Source organism: Prenolepis imparis, unplaced genomic scaffold, assembly GCF_030444845.1.
Source record: "Prenolepis imparis isolate NDT839.2.m4 unplaced genomic scaffold, iyPreImpa1.0 SCAF_48, whole genome shotgun sequence".
Taxonomy (NCBI): Eukaryota; Metazoa; Arthropoda; class Insecta; order Hymenoptera; family Formicidae; genus Prenolepis; species Prenolepis imparis.
Genome location: NW_028141206.1, coordinates 190670 through 205173, shown reverse-complemented (window position 1 = coordinate 205173; position 14504 = coordinate 190670).

Below are 14504 nucleotides of genomic sequence, written 5' to 3'. Positions count from 1 at the left end.
AATCGACGGACTTAGTTGCTAATGAAGAGTGAGTGTATGTGTATGGGTCGCGGGTGATACATTAGTACGGAGGTCTTCAATCGGGGCAGAAAGGGGTAAAAGTTATTGTTTAAATTTTAGAGTCCCAATTGGTGGTTACAATAATCTAAATGCTAATAGATGTATAATTTTGTGTCCATGTTTGTGCGTGTGAGAGAGAATGCTAGGTTATGAAAGTTCGGTAATTTCGACGGTGGAAGGGAAAAGGAAAGCGCGGAGGATATCGACGGGGAATCCGATGGGCTTGGGATGGATAGGAGTAAACATAGGGATGAGGGCGCCGGGGAGACTTCCCGCTACAATTCTCATGAACTGCTCTTCATCGGGAACGTCTGGCCCGCAGGTGTAAACACCTTCTGGGAGTGGGAGCTCTAGTATAGGGAAATTAGAAAGGAGCCATCTATTCGTCTTCGCGTTGGAATGGAATTTGCCCGATGTGTCTCCTTAAAAAGGAATAGGCCTCGTTATAAATGAAGGGGATTTCTACTGCATCTTGGCAAGTGCAACCTTCGTCACACTCTATATTAAGTGGCGAGGGGGAGGGAGAATGATTGAGACGAGGAGAGGGAGGGTGAGAGAGAGAGAGAGAGAGAGAGAGAGAGAGAGAGAGAGAGAGAGAGAGAGACTGGATAATGTTGAGTAGGGGAAAGGTATGGGAAACGGTAATCACGAATCTCGCCGTTATCACGGGAAATCCTGAGTGATTTTTTGGAGATGGGTGAAATCACGGATTTCGCCGTTATCACGGGAAATCCTGAGTGATTTTCGGAGTGAAGGAAATCACGGATCTCGCCGTTATCACGGGAAATCCTGAGTGATTTTTGGAGATGGATGAAATCACGGATCTCGCCGTTATCACGGGAAATCCTGAGTGATTTTTCGGGATGAAATAGAGAGGGAGAAGAAGGTTTAGGGTTGGATATGATAGCACTTGCGCAAAAGGAGATAAAGAAAATGGCTTTATCTTAAATCCAAGAATTATTTTGATACGGGGTGAAAATTGTACTTTATCTTTTTCCCTTGTTATATACATATATGTGTGTCTTGACTTACTGTTAGTAGAGTGCGTTGTTAATAATTGCTGCAGGGTTCTAGTCTGGTTGTGTGGTCGTCCGGACTTCCACTATGTCTTTTTTCTTCACTTGCACTCTAACGAACGTCGAAATTTGAGTTGAAAGCGGATTTCGAAATTGAAAGTATAAAAGTCCGAAGAGTATAGATACGATCTCGGATAGCTTATACACGGCAAACTGCGCTCGAAAGTTCGGACAAAAATCTCACCTCTCGAGGGATATCGCGGGTATATAAACCTTCTTGCTCCTCCTTCCCGTTAGTTTGTTAACATTTCCTGACGAATAAGAAATTTTTCAATGACGCCCTTTCAGTCCCGGATGCGTCTCTTGACTTTAAAAGTTTATCGGGATTGGTCAGGGCTTTTGTTTAGGGCCCTAGGTTTTGACCAATGGAGAATTTGTTGAGGTTTATATTTTTATTATCCTCTCGAGATTATCTCGGTGATCTGTCAGGCGGCATTTGTTTGGATTCGGTTATCGTTGTTAGTCTGGTAAAATTTTATTCGTTTTCAAGTGGAAGTTTTCTTCTAAATTTTTATTGATTTTCAAGTGGAGATTTCCTTCTAAAAAGTTTTTATTACCTTTTAAGTAAAATTTTCCTTTAAAAGAAAGATTTTTATTGCTTTTCAAGCGCGAGTTGTCAACTAGTCAAAGCGAGAATTTCAGACACCGCGAGTTACATCTGGTATGTATCTCTCCCTTTTTTTTATTTTTATTTTTACGATTAACCGTCTCCGGTCAGCTGCTTCGCCTGCCAAATCATAGTCTTATTCCCACGCCTGTGATTTTTCAATCATCGCCTTGCATTCTTTGAAAGAAAAGAATCGTGGAGTCCACAGGACGTAACACCCCCCGCCTTAGATAAATGTTGGGGTGTAAAACACGACATTTGCAAAGAGAATTATATGGAATAATCCGATTCTTTTCTTTCGGAGGAATCACGACTTGTTGATTGGAAGGGCTCACATTTAATTTTTATTTTATTAAATGTATTACCTTGAATTATTAATTGTCTTCTTAATTGTGTAGAGAAGGAGGAAAGATAAGGCGACCTCCAAAACCCCTTCCTTTGTTCTTTCGTCCTTCTTGTGTCGTTTTATTCTTTACTCATAGCTTATTTTTAATTGTACTTATTTATTTAAATTTATTACCGCTAATACATGTAACGCAGGTGTGGAGCCCTTTTTCTATCGTATAAAAATTCTAATGAAAATAGAGGGATACATAACATATATATATATATAAGAAAATATATATATGTTATATATAAAGAAAAAGAAAAGAACTAGGCACGTTTTTATCTGCCTGATTTTCGTCAGTAGTCTCTGGTGTCAAGTAGCAGGTCCCTTCCTTTTATTGCTCTTCTATCCCTCTGGGGATCACAGCTTGACCCCAACCTTCGGCCTAGTATGTCTGGTCAACGTATAGATATTCTTCTATGCAGTCCCTGCAGTTTATCGCCGGTTTGATTGTTACTATTACTTTATTGCATTTTATTCTCGTCGTAGTGTAGATTGCGTTGCGTGGTTTTCCAAACAACTACAAAATTTAGCGATACGCGTAAAGAATATTTTGGCAACTAACGTCCTCATGGTAAATTTAACATCAGACGAGTGGGAAAAATTTCATAGCGCGACACATTGTCATATATGTGAGAAACCATTCACGCAAGATGACGATACACGCGTACGCGATCATTGCCAGCTGACCGGGCGGTACAGAGGTCCAGCACACTCAAATTGCAACTTAAATTATAAAAACTCTTTTTGTATTCCAATAGTATTTCATAATTTATCCGGTTACGACTCACATTTCATAATTAAGGAAATAGCTACAGCTTTCGAAGGGGGAATCGATTTACTTCCAATAACTAAGGAAAAATATATATCATTTACAAAAACTGTCAATAGTACCAACGATGACAAAGATTGGAAAGCTTGCATAAAATTATGATTTTATCGATTTATATAAATATCTCAATACTAGTCTCGACAAATTGGCATCATTTCTAAGTAAAGAAAAACTCAAAATTTTACATTCGGAATTTCAAAATTTATCAACCGAAAATTTCAATCTATTAACACGGAAGGGCGTCTTTCCATACGAATATATCAACTGTTTTGAAAGGTTGCAAGATACGTGTTTACCGCCCCGCGAATCATTCTACAGATCCTTGACCGGCGACACAGTATCCGAGAGCGATTACGCGCACGCCGAAAACGTATGGGAGCGGTTCTCCATTCAAACGCTGGGCGAATATAGCGACTTATATTTAAAAACTGATGTCTTGTTATTAGCTGACATTTTTGAAAATTTCCGGGATAAATGTATCGTGAGTTATGGGCTCGACCCCGCGTATTATTATACTCTCCCCGGGTATACGTGGGACGCCATGTTAAAGCATACAAAAATTACGTTCGAATTACTTACAGACGTTGATATGGTAATGTTTATCGAACGGGGTATACGCGGCGGTCTGAGTCAACGTTCAAACAGATATGCACACGCTAATAACAAGTACATGCAGTCGTACGATTCATTGAAACCATCTTCGTATCTAATGTATTTCGATGTAAATAATTTATATGGATGGGCAATGTGTCAACCATTGCCTTATGCTGATTTTCAATGGGTCGACGATGTATCTAATTTCGACACATCATATATCGCGCTCGATTCACCCACAGGCTACATCCTCGAGATAGATTTAGAATATCCACGACATCTTCACGACACGCACACTGACCTACCGTTTTGCACTACATACACTACCGCAACCTGCAGCAATGTACGCGTCACGGCCTTCGCGTTGCAAAAATACATCGCATATTACAATTCGCGCAATCTCCCTGGCTTCGAAATTATATCGAACTTAATACGCAATTTAGAACACACGCGAAAAATAATTTTGAAAAAAATTTATATAAAATGATGAATAATGCAGTATTCGGCAAAACGATGGAAAATGTGCGTAATCGGATTGTAAAACTTATCACACATTGGGAAAGAAGATACGGTGCAGAGGCAATGATTGCGAAACCAAATTTCCACAGTAGAAGCATCTTTTCGGAAAATCTTATTGCTGTAGAATTACGTAAACTCGAAGTAAAATTTTACAAATCAATCTATGTCGGCATGTGCATACTCGACATCTCCAAAACATGTTTATACGAATTTCATCATGAGTACATGTCACCGCTGTATCGTGACAGATGCAGGGTAATGTACACCGACACAGACAGCCTAATATACCACTTCGAATGTGAAGATGTGTACGAGAATATAAAGCGCAACCTCGACAAATTTGATACGAGCGATTACGCTGCGGACAATGTGTACGGTATACCGCTCGTGAATAAAAAAGTACCTGGTCTAATGAAAGATAAAAATAACGGTGTGATATGACCGAATTTGTAGGGCTTAGAGCAAAAATGTATGCGAGTGGATGGCAAGAAAGATACGAAAAAAGTAAAAGGAGTCAAGAGTAACGTTGTCGCGAGAACGATAACGTTTGATGATTATACGCGGTGTTTGAATGAAGAGATTGAAATGACACGTAGTCAGTCATGTATAAGATCGAAATTGCATGAAGTATACACCATTCGCGAGACAAAAATTGCTCTAAGTCCTCACGATGACAAGCGGTATATCATACCTGAAACCACTGATACATTGCCATGGAGACATTATAAAATATCTTTGTAAATAATATTTGTTGTAAAATATTTTGTATAAATATGTATATTATATGTATATTTGTATTTATAAAATTATTAGATAAATATATTGTAAAATAAAGAGTGTACATATATTTTAAGTAAATGTTTATAATATATTATTTTTATGAATCCATGAGTTGTGAGATTTATCCAGTCCCAACCATTTCACATAAACATCATCACCTCTTTTCCGCAAAACCTTTACCACGCGATATACATCGGGATTTGCAACATGATGTAACTCGTACTCGTAGAATCCTCCGGCGACGGAATTTCCGCGCGAATCTTCAAGTATATATGTCGCAGGATTAGTTTTCTGCACTTTGATAATTTTAAATATTTTCGGTAATCCAATTTGGTGTAAAACCTTTTTCGAAGATGGTCTTGAATTTACTCACGCGTACCTGACAGCCTACTTTGAATCTTGCCGGAGCAGCAATTTTTACGTTACTGTATATCGTATTTAAAAGTTTTTCGGTGACTTTGTATGTGACTGCAATTTGTCTTCCGAACCGAAATAATGCAAGCATCTGTAAAAACAAATAATTAGTTTTTTTCCCATATATAACTTATATAGGGTGTCCCATAATTCGCGAACCACCCGTCAGTTGTAGGTAGAGTAGGTTAAACTGAGTCAAAAAGTCCTCTACCATTTTGCGATTTTCTCAATAATTAATGAGAAATAAATTAAAGAAAATCAGCCAATTCAAGCGATGATAAGCGTGCAGCGAGAAGAGACAGCCCACTCGGGGGTCCAGAGTTAGCGCTACTCGTATGTAGTTACTGTCTTTTGTAAAGCGCTCCTCCCCGCTTCATCGCGCGCCTAGCAACCGTGTAACATTATACTGTTTCTTTTCGCCGCATGCTTAGTAACGATGTGAAACTGGGCTGTCTTTTCTCGCCGTCGTCACGCGAATTGGCTGATCTTCTTTAATTTATTTCTCATTAATTATTGCGAAAATCGCAAAATGGTAGAGGACTTTTCTATTCAGTTCAACGTGCTCTACCTGCAACTGACGGGTGGTTCGCGAATTATAGGACACCCTGTATATTACATTTTTATATTATATGTATATATGTATATATATATTGCGTTTTTAATTAAATATACGTACCGATCGCAGATATATTTTCTGTCATTATTTTTGCTCAATTGCGAGCTCACGAGCCGGAAGAGATTCTTGATCCATGCGAAATGTCCAATGTTGTTGCTGTCTTCCACGTACAGCAAGTTGACGTGTCTGTCTTTCTTCTGCTCACTGAGACGTATCGAGACAATGTTCTTTTCTTCGATGCTGTACGAGAGAAGGGGGGGGGGATCTCATGTGACGGGGAATATTCCTAATTCTGGGGGGGACACTAAGGACCTGTGGTCTAAGGTTGTAGGTAGGAAGTCCGCGAACGCCGATAAGCGGCAATCGCGGGCTTCCAAGGGGTCTGCGGCTCCGACAGCCGGGGAGCAGACAGGCTCTGGTCAAGCGGCAAAGCCAGACAGAAAGCGCCGCAAGACAACAAAGAAGAAAAGGAAGAAGGGCCCGAGAGCTCCGGCGACCGCGGCTGTTACAGTCACCATCGCGGAGAAAGAGGGCAGTGGTCTGACCTACGCCCAGGTGATGAGCGAGGCGAGGGAGAAGATCTCCCTCCAGGACCTCGGCATCGTAGGGTCGAGGATCAGGCCATCAATGATGGGGACTGGTCATTGAGATCCCCGGTAGGGACCGGCTCTCTAAAGCTCGGCAGCTGGCTGAGCGGATGAGGGAAGTTCTCAAAGAGAAAGAGGAGGTGAAGGTCACGCAGCCCCAGAAGACCGCGGAGTTGAGGGTCCGGGGCCTCGACGTGGCCTCCACCTCTAAGGATGTCTCCTTGGCAATCGCCGCGGAGACGGGATGCCTAGAGGAGCTCATCAGAGTGGGGGAGATACAGCGCAGCACCGACAACGGCCCAGGCTCAGCCTGGGTCTGCTGCCCGGTCTCGGCGGCCAGCAAACTGGCCAGAGAAGGAAAGCTGCAGATCGGGTGGAACAGAGTCAGGGTGGAGACTTTAAAGGCTCGACCTGTGTTTTGTTTCCGGTGTCTCGGACATGGCCATGTCCGGGCCCGGTGCAAGGCAGCGGTTGACCGAAGCACCGCATGCTACCGCTGCGGTGATCTCGGTCATAGTGCGAAGGGGTGCACGGCGCAACCCAGGTGCCTGGCTTGCGCCGACCTGGGTTTGCCAGCTGCGCACCGAATGGGAGGTAGAGGGTGTAAACCCAAACCTCCCTCGAGAAGAAAAGAGGACGTGCCGCTTGCGGAGAGGATAGCCACGGCTTCCTCGAAGCAAGCGTCGACAAAGGCGAAAAAGCCCGGTACACTCGCGGCGAAGCGAGTCCCTGCCGGGCCAACAACAGCATCGTCCTCTGGCCGGCAGAAACCGGCCAGTAGTAGGGAGGCGGAGGCGATGGAGACCGACACTTAGTCGGCCTCGTAGACCACCATCCTCAGTTCGGAGGATGGAGTAAATCCCACAGTCAAGTGGGATTTACGGGGACTGCAGATCCACAAGTCGGGGGACTTGTGGGTCATTGCACGCAGTCCCCCGTGAGGAGGAGAGTGTGGCGCGACACCCACCTCTCCTCATGAGGAGTGAGACAAACGTCTCCCTCCTCGCGAGAAGGGCGCGAGTTAACGCGCAGCCTGAGATGTTCTTGGACGTCATGCTTTAGCGGTTCCCGAGAACATCTCGTAAGGCCGAGTGTCGCCGTCTGGTTTTTAGTGGGTCGGGGGTCGTTTATATACCCCCAGCCCCACATAACCCACCTTGCCTCCCCCGAGGCGGGTGGGTATGCGGTTGCGCATTTTCCAGACGTTAAAAAAAAAAAAAAAAAAGGTTAGGTTAGGTTAGGTTAGGTTCCCTCTCGTGGGATGCGGCCTTGCCGTGGCGAGAGGGCTCACCCCTTGCAAGAGGATAGTCTTGCAAGGGGTGCTAACTGACTCTCAAAGGACGACGGTCCATGTGCCAAACCCTCCTCCACGTGGTGAGAGTTGGAAACGTCGAGGTACCCCCTCGGCGGCTAACGGGTCACTGGCTTCGGGCAGAGCGCATATATCGCTATGTGTCTCTGGACACTGGCGTGATCGCTTGATATCCCTTCGAATGCTGCGGTCACAGCCGAAAACTGGGCGAATGCCCGGTCGATAGGCTGGGGGTAATTATCCTTAAGCCGTGGCAGGGGATGTCGGGTGATCGCAAAGGTGTCATCGCGGCGCATTAGGCGCAATCTCGAGGAAGCTTGTTCCTCGGGATGGCCGACCTGAGGAGGAAGGAAATATAGCTTGGCTTGTTTCCGAATCTGAGGGAGAACCGGCTCGGGTGCCTTGCTTGCGGGGTGCTCACGGAGAGGTGGCGGCTTGGTGGGAGGCGAGGCACGCCTCGACGAGCCTACTGGGAACAGCCATCCTCTCCGCTAGTAGGTTGCGCCTCCGGGGTCGGAGATGCTCGGGCAGGAGCGGCCTCACTGCGCGTCCTGGCTGACGGTGATGTACCGGTGGGCTTTGGCCGTGCCGGGGTGATCTGTTGGCTGGGATTCGCGGATCGCCTGAGGTCTGCACGCGTTACCCGCTCCGCATGGGGCTCGAAAGAGACCCAAGTAGAGTGGGTGATGAGGGTTGTGCTTCACCCTCCGGAAATACGGAAGCACACTTACATCGAGTCACTTATGTCGAGACACGGATGCCCACCGGGGCGCGGTGATGTCAAGTGAAGGGGGATCCCGGAGCCTGACATCGCCAGCAACAGGGGTCCGCCTCCCCCTCGTATAAAAACTCGGAGGCGGGGACACGGGTAGAGATGATGATGGTTCTCTGGGTCTTTACTCAGAGGGCAATGCATCATACAAACAGGGGTCCGCCTTTCCCCTCGTATAAAAACGCGAAGGCGGCCGGTGCTGGGATGTATTCGAAATGGAAACATCCTGGTTAAATGGCATGGTCTGACCGGTGGACGGGCACGTGCTCCTGCGATTTCGGTTGTTCCTTGTGTCGGGGTGGGTCCCTGGTGAGCCCCCTCACCCCATATGACACTTGGAGCGGCCCACCTCCCCTCTTCTGTCAGAGGCTAGGTGCCAAGAGGGGTTTCGCAGGAGAGGCGACTCCCTGCCAATACAGACGTCTGTCTAGTGGGGATCACTCGGTCCACTATAAACATTCGGCGAGTGACACGCGATCGGGGGGGGTGTCTGTCTAGCAGGTGTACAGGCTCCTCCCCCAAACGAGAGTCGGGCAGAGGGACATTTTGGGGTGGACGGTCTCTGCGGGGACCCGAAATCTATCGCACCCTCCTGGGTGGCACTCTCCCGTCGGTCGCCACCTTGTCGTGGTGGGAGGGCTCACCCAGTATACTGTCGTACTGGGTGCCAAGAGCGACCAGTACCAGGATTTCCTGGTACAAGGCCTTTCCTTGATTGGAAAGGCGGTATGCGTGTGTGTGTGGATGAATGAATGAGGGCAGGACGGGCTCTATAGGGTTGGTACCCAACCGTCCTATGGGTGGGATCCCCAGAGAATAAAGCCAACTTCTTTTACACTACTCATGATGGACACTAAGAACGAGACGATCATTACTGTCGCAGCGGGATCGGATACCGCAGCGGCCGGTGGGAGAGGCTGTATTGTCCCGGCAGCCTCCTCATCGTCATCGTACGTCGGGCCTCCACGGGAGTTGGAAGCGAGCTCCGGTGGTGAATTGGCTATCCGCTTCACCAAGGGTGGGCTTAAGGCCGTGCAAGTGCGGGGGAAGCCTAAGGCTAGTCCTAAGGCTGGCACCTCTCAGCCAACCGTACGGCTTACAAGAGTGGACCGAGGCGGAAAGATTTCCGCAAGCACCGCTCCCTTAACCAAAAGGGAGAGCGGAAGTAAAGCCACCACTGGGACGATGAGGCAGGCGCATGTCTCCCCGGACCCCCAGTGGGAACATTCCTCCTCCTCCTCCTCGTCTTCTGATGAGGAGGAGGACATGGATGTGGACGTGGAGGAGGTCCACAGCGATCAGAGGAAGGCTACGGAGGCGGTGGAGAGAGGCCGAGGTCGGCCCCCAACTACCCAAGAATATACTGGCATGACGGCGGCCCGCGCCGACCGCCTTGCCATATTAGAGAAGGAGGTCCGCCTGAAGGAGGCGCTCTACGTCCTTGACGCGAACGCCCCTCCAAAGCGCACCAGGGGAAGGGACAGCCTTCCCACCGAGGAGGAGATGAGAACTGTGCTCTCAACACAGAAAACATCGGAGATTTACGCGAAGGCTTGTCGGCATCTTATGGCTGTCGACAAGACCTCCGACGTTTCAAAGGGGCTGCAGTCGACCCTTAGCACGGCGCTAAGGAGAGCGGCGCGGGAGGTCCAGGTCGCGCTGGGCGTCCTGATGGAGAGAGCGCGCAGCGCCTCGGAGGAACCGGTCCCCTCCCAGGAGCTGAGCGCCCTGAAAGCGTACGTTCAGACGCTTAAGAGTGGTAAGGAGAAGGCGGATGCCGAGATCGATGATCTCAAGAGGTCACTCGCGGCAGCCAAAGCAGAGCTGGCCACTGCGAGGGCATCCGTCTCTCCGTCGCGCCGACCCCCTGCTCTGAAGCGGAAGCTCAGAAACAGGGACGTCGACATGGAGAAGGAGGAGGAGTCCGACCCGCCTGCACGGGATTCGGAGTGGTGCCCGAACATTCCGGCACCAAGCTCTGCTCTGAGAACAGTGGACAGGGGGACCTCCCCCTGCCCAACCGTAGTGGAGGACAACGCGGCCTCTAGTGGGCTTAGCCCACAAGAGGTTGAGGCTCTTCTGTGCAGGATCACAGAATTAAAGCAGGAAGTCGACAACACGCGGGCCGAGATGGCGGAAGTCCTGGACTCCTCCATCTCGGCAATGCAGAAATGTCGGGATGAGAATAGAGAGCTGCGTGGGCAACTAGAACTCCGGGGGAGGAATAAACCTCCATCAGCCGGGGTTCCGCGGGGGGTTAAAACTACGGGGGGTCCGTCGTCTTCTGGGAAGGGGGGGGGATCTTCTGGGGTGAGGGACTGTATTGGCTCGGGGGGGAACACGAACGAACTATGGTCGAAGGTCGTAGGAAGGAAGTCCGCGAGCGCTGATAAGCGCCTACCGCGGGCTTCCAAGGGGTCTGTGGCTCCGCTAGCCGGGGAGCAGACAGGAGTGGGTCAAGCGGCGAAGCCAGATAAGGGGCGCCGCAAAACATCGCGGAGGAAAAAGAAGAGGGGCCCGCGAGCGCCCGCAACCGCGGCCGTAACGGTCACGATTGCGGACAATGCGGGCAGTGGTCTGACCTATGCCCGGGTGATGGGCGAGGCGAGGGAGAAGATCTCCCTCCAAGACCTCGGCATCTCGGGGTCGAGGCTCAGGCCATCAATGATGGGGGGCCTTGTTATAGAGATCCCCGGAAAGGACCGCCTGTCCAAAGCTCGGCAGTTGGCCGAGCGGATGAAGGATGTGTTCAAGGAGAAGGAGGAGGTGAAGGTCACGCAGCCCCAGAAGACCGCGGAGCTTAGGGTCCGGGGTCTCGACGTGGCCTCCACCTCCAAAGATGTCTCCCTGGCTATCGCCGCGGAGACGGGGTGCCTGGAGGAGCACATTCGAGTGGGGGAGATCCGGCGCAGCTCGGACGTTGGCCCAGGCTCAGTCTGGGTCTGCTGCCCGATCTCGGTGGCCAGTAAGCTGGTCAGAGCAGGTAAGCTGCAAGTCGGGTGGAGCAGTGTCAGGGTGGAGACACTAAAGGCTCGACCCGTATTTTGTTTCCGGTGCCTCGGACACGGTCACGTCCGGGCCCGGTGCAAAGCGGCAGTGGACCGCAGCACCGCCTGTTACCGGTGCGGGGAGCTGGGCCACAGTGCCAAGGGGTGCACGGCGCAGCCCAAATGCCTGGCTTGCGCCGACCTGGGTTTGCCAGCCGCGCACCGATTGGGAGGCAAAGGGTGTAGACCCAGGCCTCCCTCGAGGCGGAAGGAGGACATGCCGCTCGCCGAGAGGGTAGCTACAGCTTCCTCGAAGCAAGCGTCGTTGACGAAGGCGAAAAAGCCCGGTACACTCGCGGCGAAGCGAGTCCCTGCCGGGCCACCAACAGCATCGTCCTCTGGCCGACAGAAACCGGCCAGTTGTAGGGAGGAAGAGGAGATGGAGACCGACACTTAGTCGGCCTCGCAGACCACCATCCTCAATTCGGAGGATGGAGTAAATCCCCCAGTCAAGGGGGGTTTACGGGGACTGCAGATCCACAAGTCGGGGGACTTGTGGGTCATTGCACGTAGTCCCCCGTGAGGAGGAGAGTGTGGCGCGACACCCACCTCTCCTCATGAGGAGTGAGACAAACGTCTCCCTCCTCGCGAGAAGGGCGCGAGTCAACGCGCAGCCTGAGATGCTCTCGGATGTCATGCTTTAGCGGTTCCCGAGAGCATCTCGCAAGGCCGAGTGTCGCCGTCTGGTTTTTAGTGGGTCGGGGGTCGCTTACACCCCTAGCCCCACATAACCCACCTTGCCTCCCCCGAGGCGGGTGGGTATGCGGTTGCGCATTTTCCAGACGTAAAAAAAAAAAAAAAAAAAAAAAAGGGGTGCTAACAGCATCCCGTACCCGAGTAACGTCGGGTACATCAACTCCCCGAGTCTGGGGAGTTTCCCCAGTCCTGGGGAGCCCTCCCTGTGGGAGGAGGGGGCCCACTTCCCCTATAGAGCTTCGGCTCGTATGTGGTAGAGGATGGCGACCTTGAATTCAAACGCCCGGTGGCATGGCACCGTTAGGATTGGGCATTGCACGGCGCTTTGGCGCTTGCCCTCCCGCCATGTATTTGCGGCCCGGGCCGCGGGGTTCTTGCGTCGTTTTCTCGGGGGGGATGTTTTCGGGGGTTTTCTCCCGGGGGTGTTCCCCCCGGGGTCTCGGGGTGGGGTCTCGTGCGGCTGGGGCCGCGGGGGTGGGTGACCATCCGTGACTACCCGAGGGGCTTTGCCCGGAGGGTTTACCCGAGGGGCATCGCCCGGAGGGAGTCATGGTGGTCGGTCGCCGGGGCCGCTCGGACGTATTCCGAGGCGGGGCCCGGCGACAAGTGCGGCCTCAGGGTGCTAGTTGGGGGTCTCCAGGCTGGGTAGCCTGGGTCCCCGTCCCAGCGTCCCTGGGGTCGGCCGCGCCCGGGCCATCGCCCGGAGGGTACCACGCGGGCCTGCCGCTGGGGCCGCTCGGACTTATTCCGAGGCGGGGCTTGGCGGCGAGAGTTTGTACTCCTGGCCGGTCGGGACCGTTTCCCGTTCCGAACCGGCCGGCCGGGAGAGGTGGGGTCCCTTCCACTGGATGTGATTACCGGTGGGGGGACGGCTGGTCGCCACGGCGGGCAAGGTGTGGACGGGGAGCGGCGTCCTCACCCCAACCGTCCGTGGGGCCCCCCGGGTGGCGCCACTTGCCGCGGTGCCCCCTCTGTCGGAGGAGGGGGACCCCTGAAAACCCACAGGAACGTTAAAATTCCTGTGGGCCGGTAAGGGGCTCGGAGTCCTGTGCCGGGGTGCGCGTATTCCCCCCGGCCAGAGGCATAAGCCGGCCCCCCGGGAGTCCCGGGGTTGTGGGGGGCGACTCCGTCGTGATTCCGGTCACGTTTCGGGTCACGCTTCGGGTCGTCTCCCCGGCCGGCGGGAGATTCGCCGGCCGGTCGAGCCGCGGCAAGGAGTGGGATACATTACAATGAGCATCAACAAATCTACAATCAAAATTGGGGAGAATGAGGAGGTGAGGGAGGATGCGCAAGAAGATGCGCAAGCAGTGAGCGACAGCCTTGCTCCTGCAAGAACGACGGTGCAGCAGGTTCTGCAAGATTGGTTGCCGGACGGTGAACCATGGGAGACATTGCCCGCCAACATAGTGGCGAAGGCCGGGAAAAAAACCGACGGGGAGGATGCCTCCCTGATTCGATCCTTGGTGAATCTTCAGCGAAGATTGAGTCAATCACCGGTCCATAATCAATCGGAACGGGATACACGCTCAGACACAGAGCCTATGGAAGAACCACAATCTTCTGTGGTTAATAACAACAATGGTGATGCGGTGACAATCGATGCACCGGAACAAAGTGTAATCGATGTCTTCCCTCAGCATTTTCTTCTGAGCAAGGGAGAGTTAGGTAACCTTAGTGTAAACAATCAGGTTACTGGATCTGAAGTTAGCTATAATCCATCGCAAGAGATGGAGTTTGAAATAGACAATGCCTCAGTGGCATCATCCTCAGCTCAAGTTCTGGGGAAAAGGAAGAAACCGGATCGGGATAGTGATACGGACGATCCGACTCCACAAATCAGGAGGAGTTCGAGAACGAGCAAAGTCCCATGCGTTGCCACGGACGAAGAAACTTCCAGTAAGAGGATCACGCGTGGTACAAATGCGATCACTCGGAGTACGCATATCAATGTGAATACGGACTCTGAACCGCAATCACAATCGTGTTCCGAGGCAGAGGGTAGAGGTGCCAGGAAACCTCCTAAGAAACCTGGAAGAAGGAAGAGGAGCGTTGATGAGCCGACAATTGAGCAGAGGCTCCGCCCACTCCCGCAAAACATTGAGGAATTGGGCATCACCCCCGTCTCACAGATAAGAGCGTCGGCCATTGAATGGCTCGATGACATTGAAACGATTAGGGTTAATAGTAGCTATCAGGGTTAC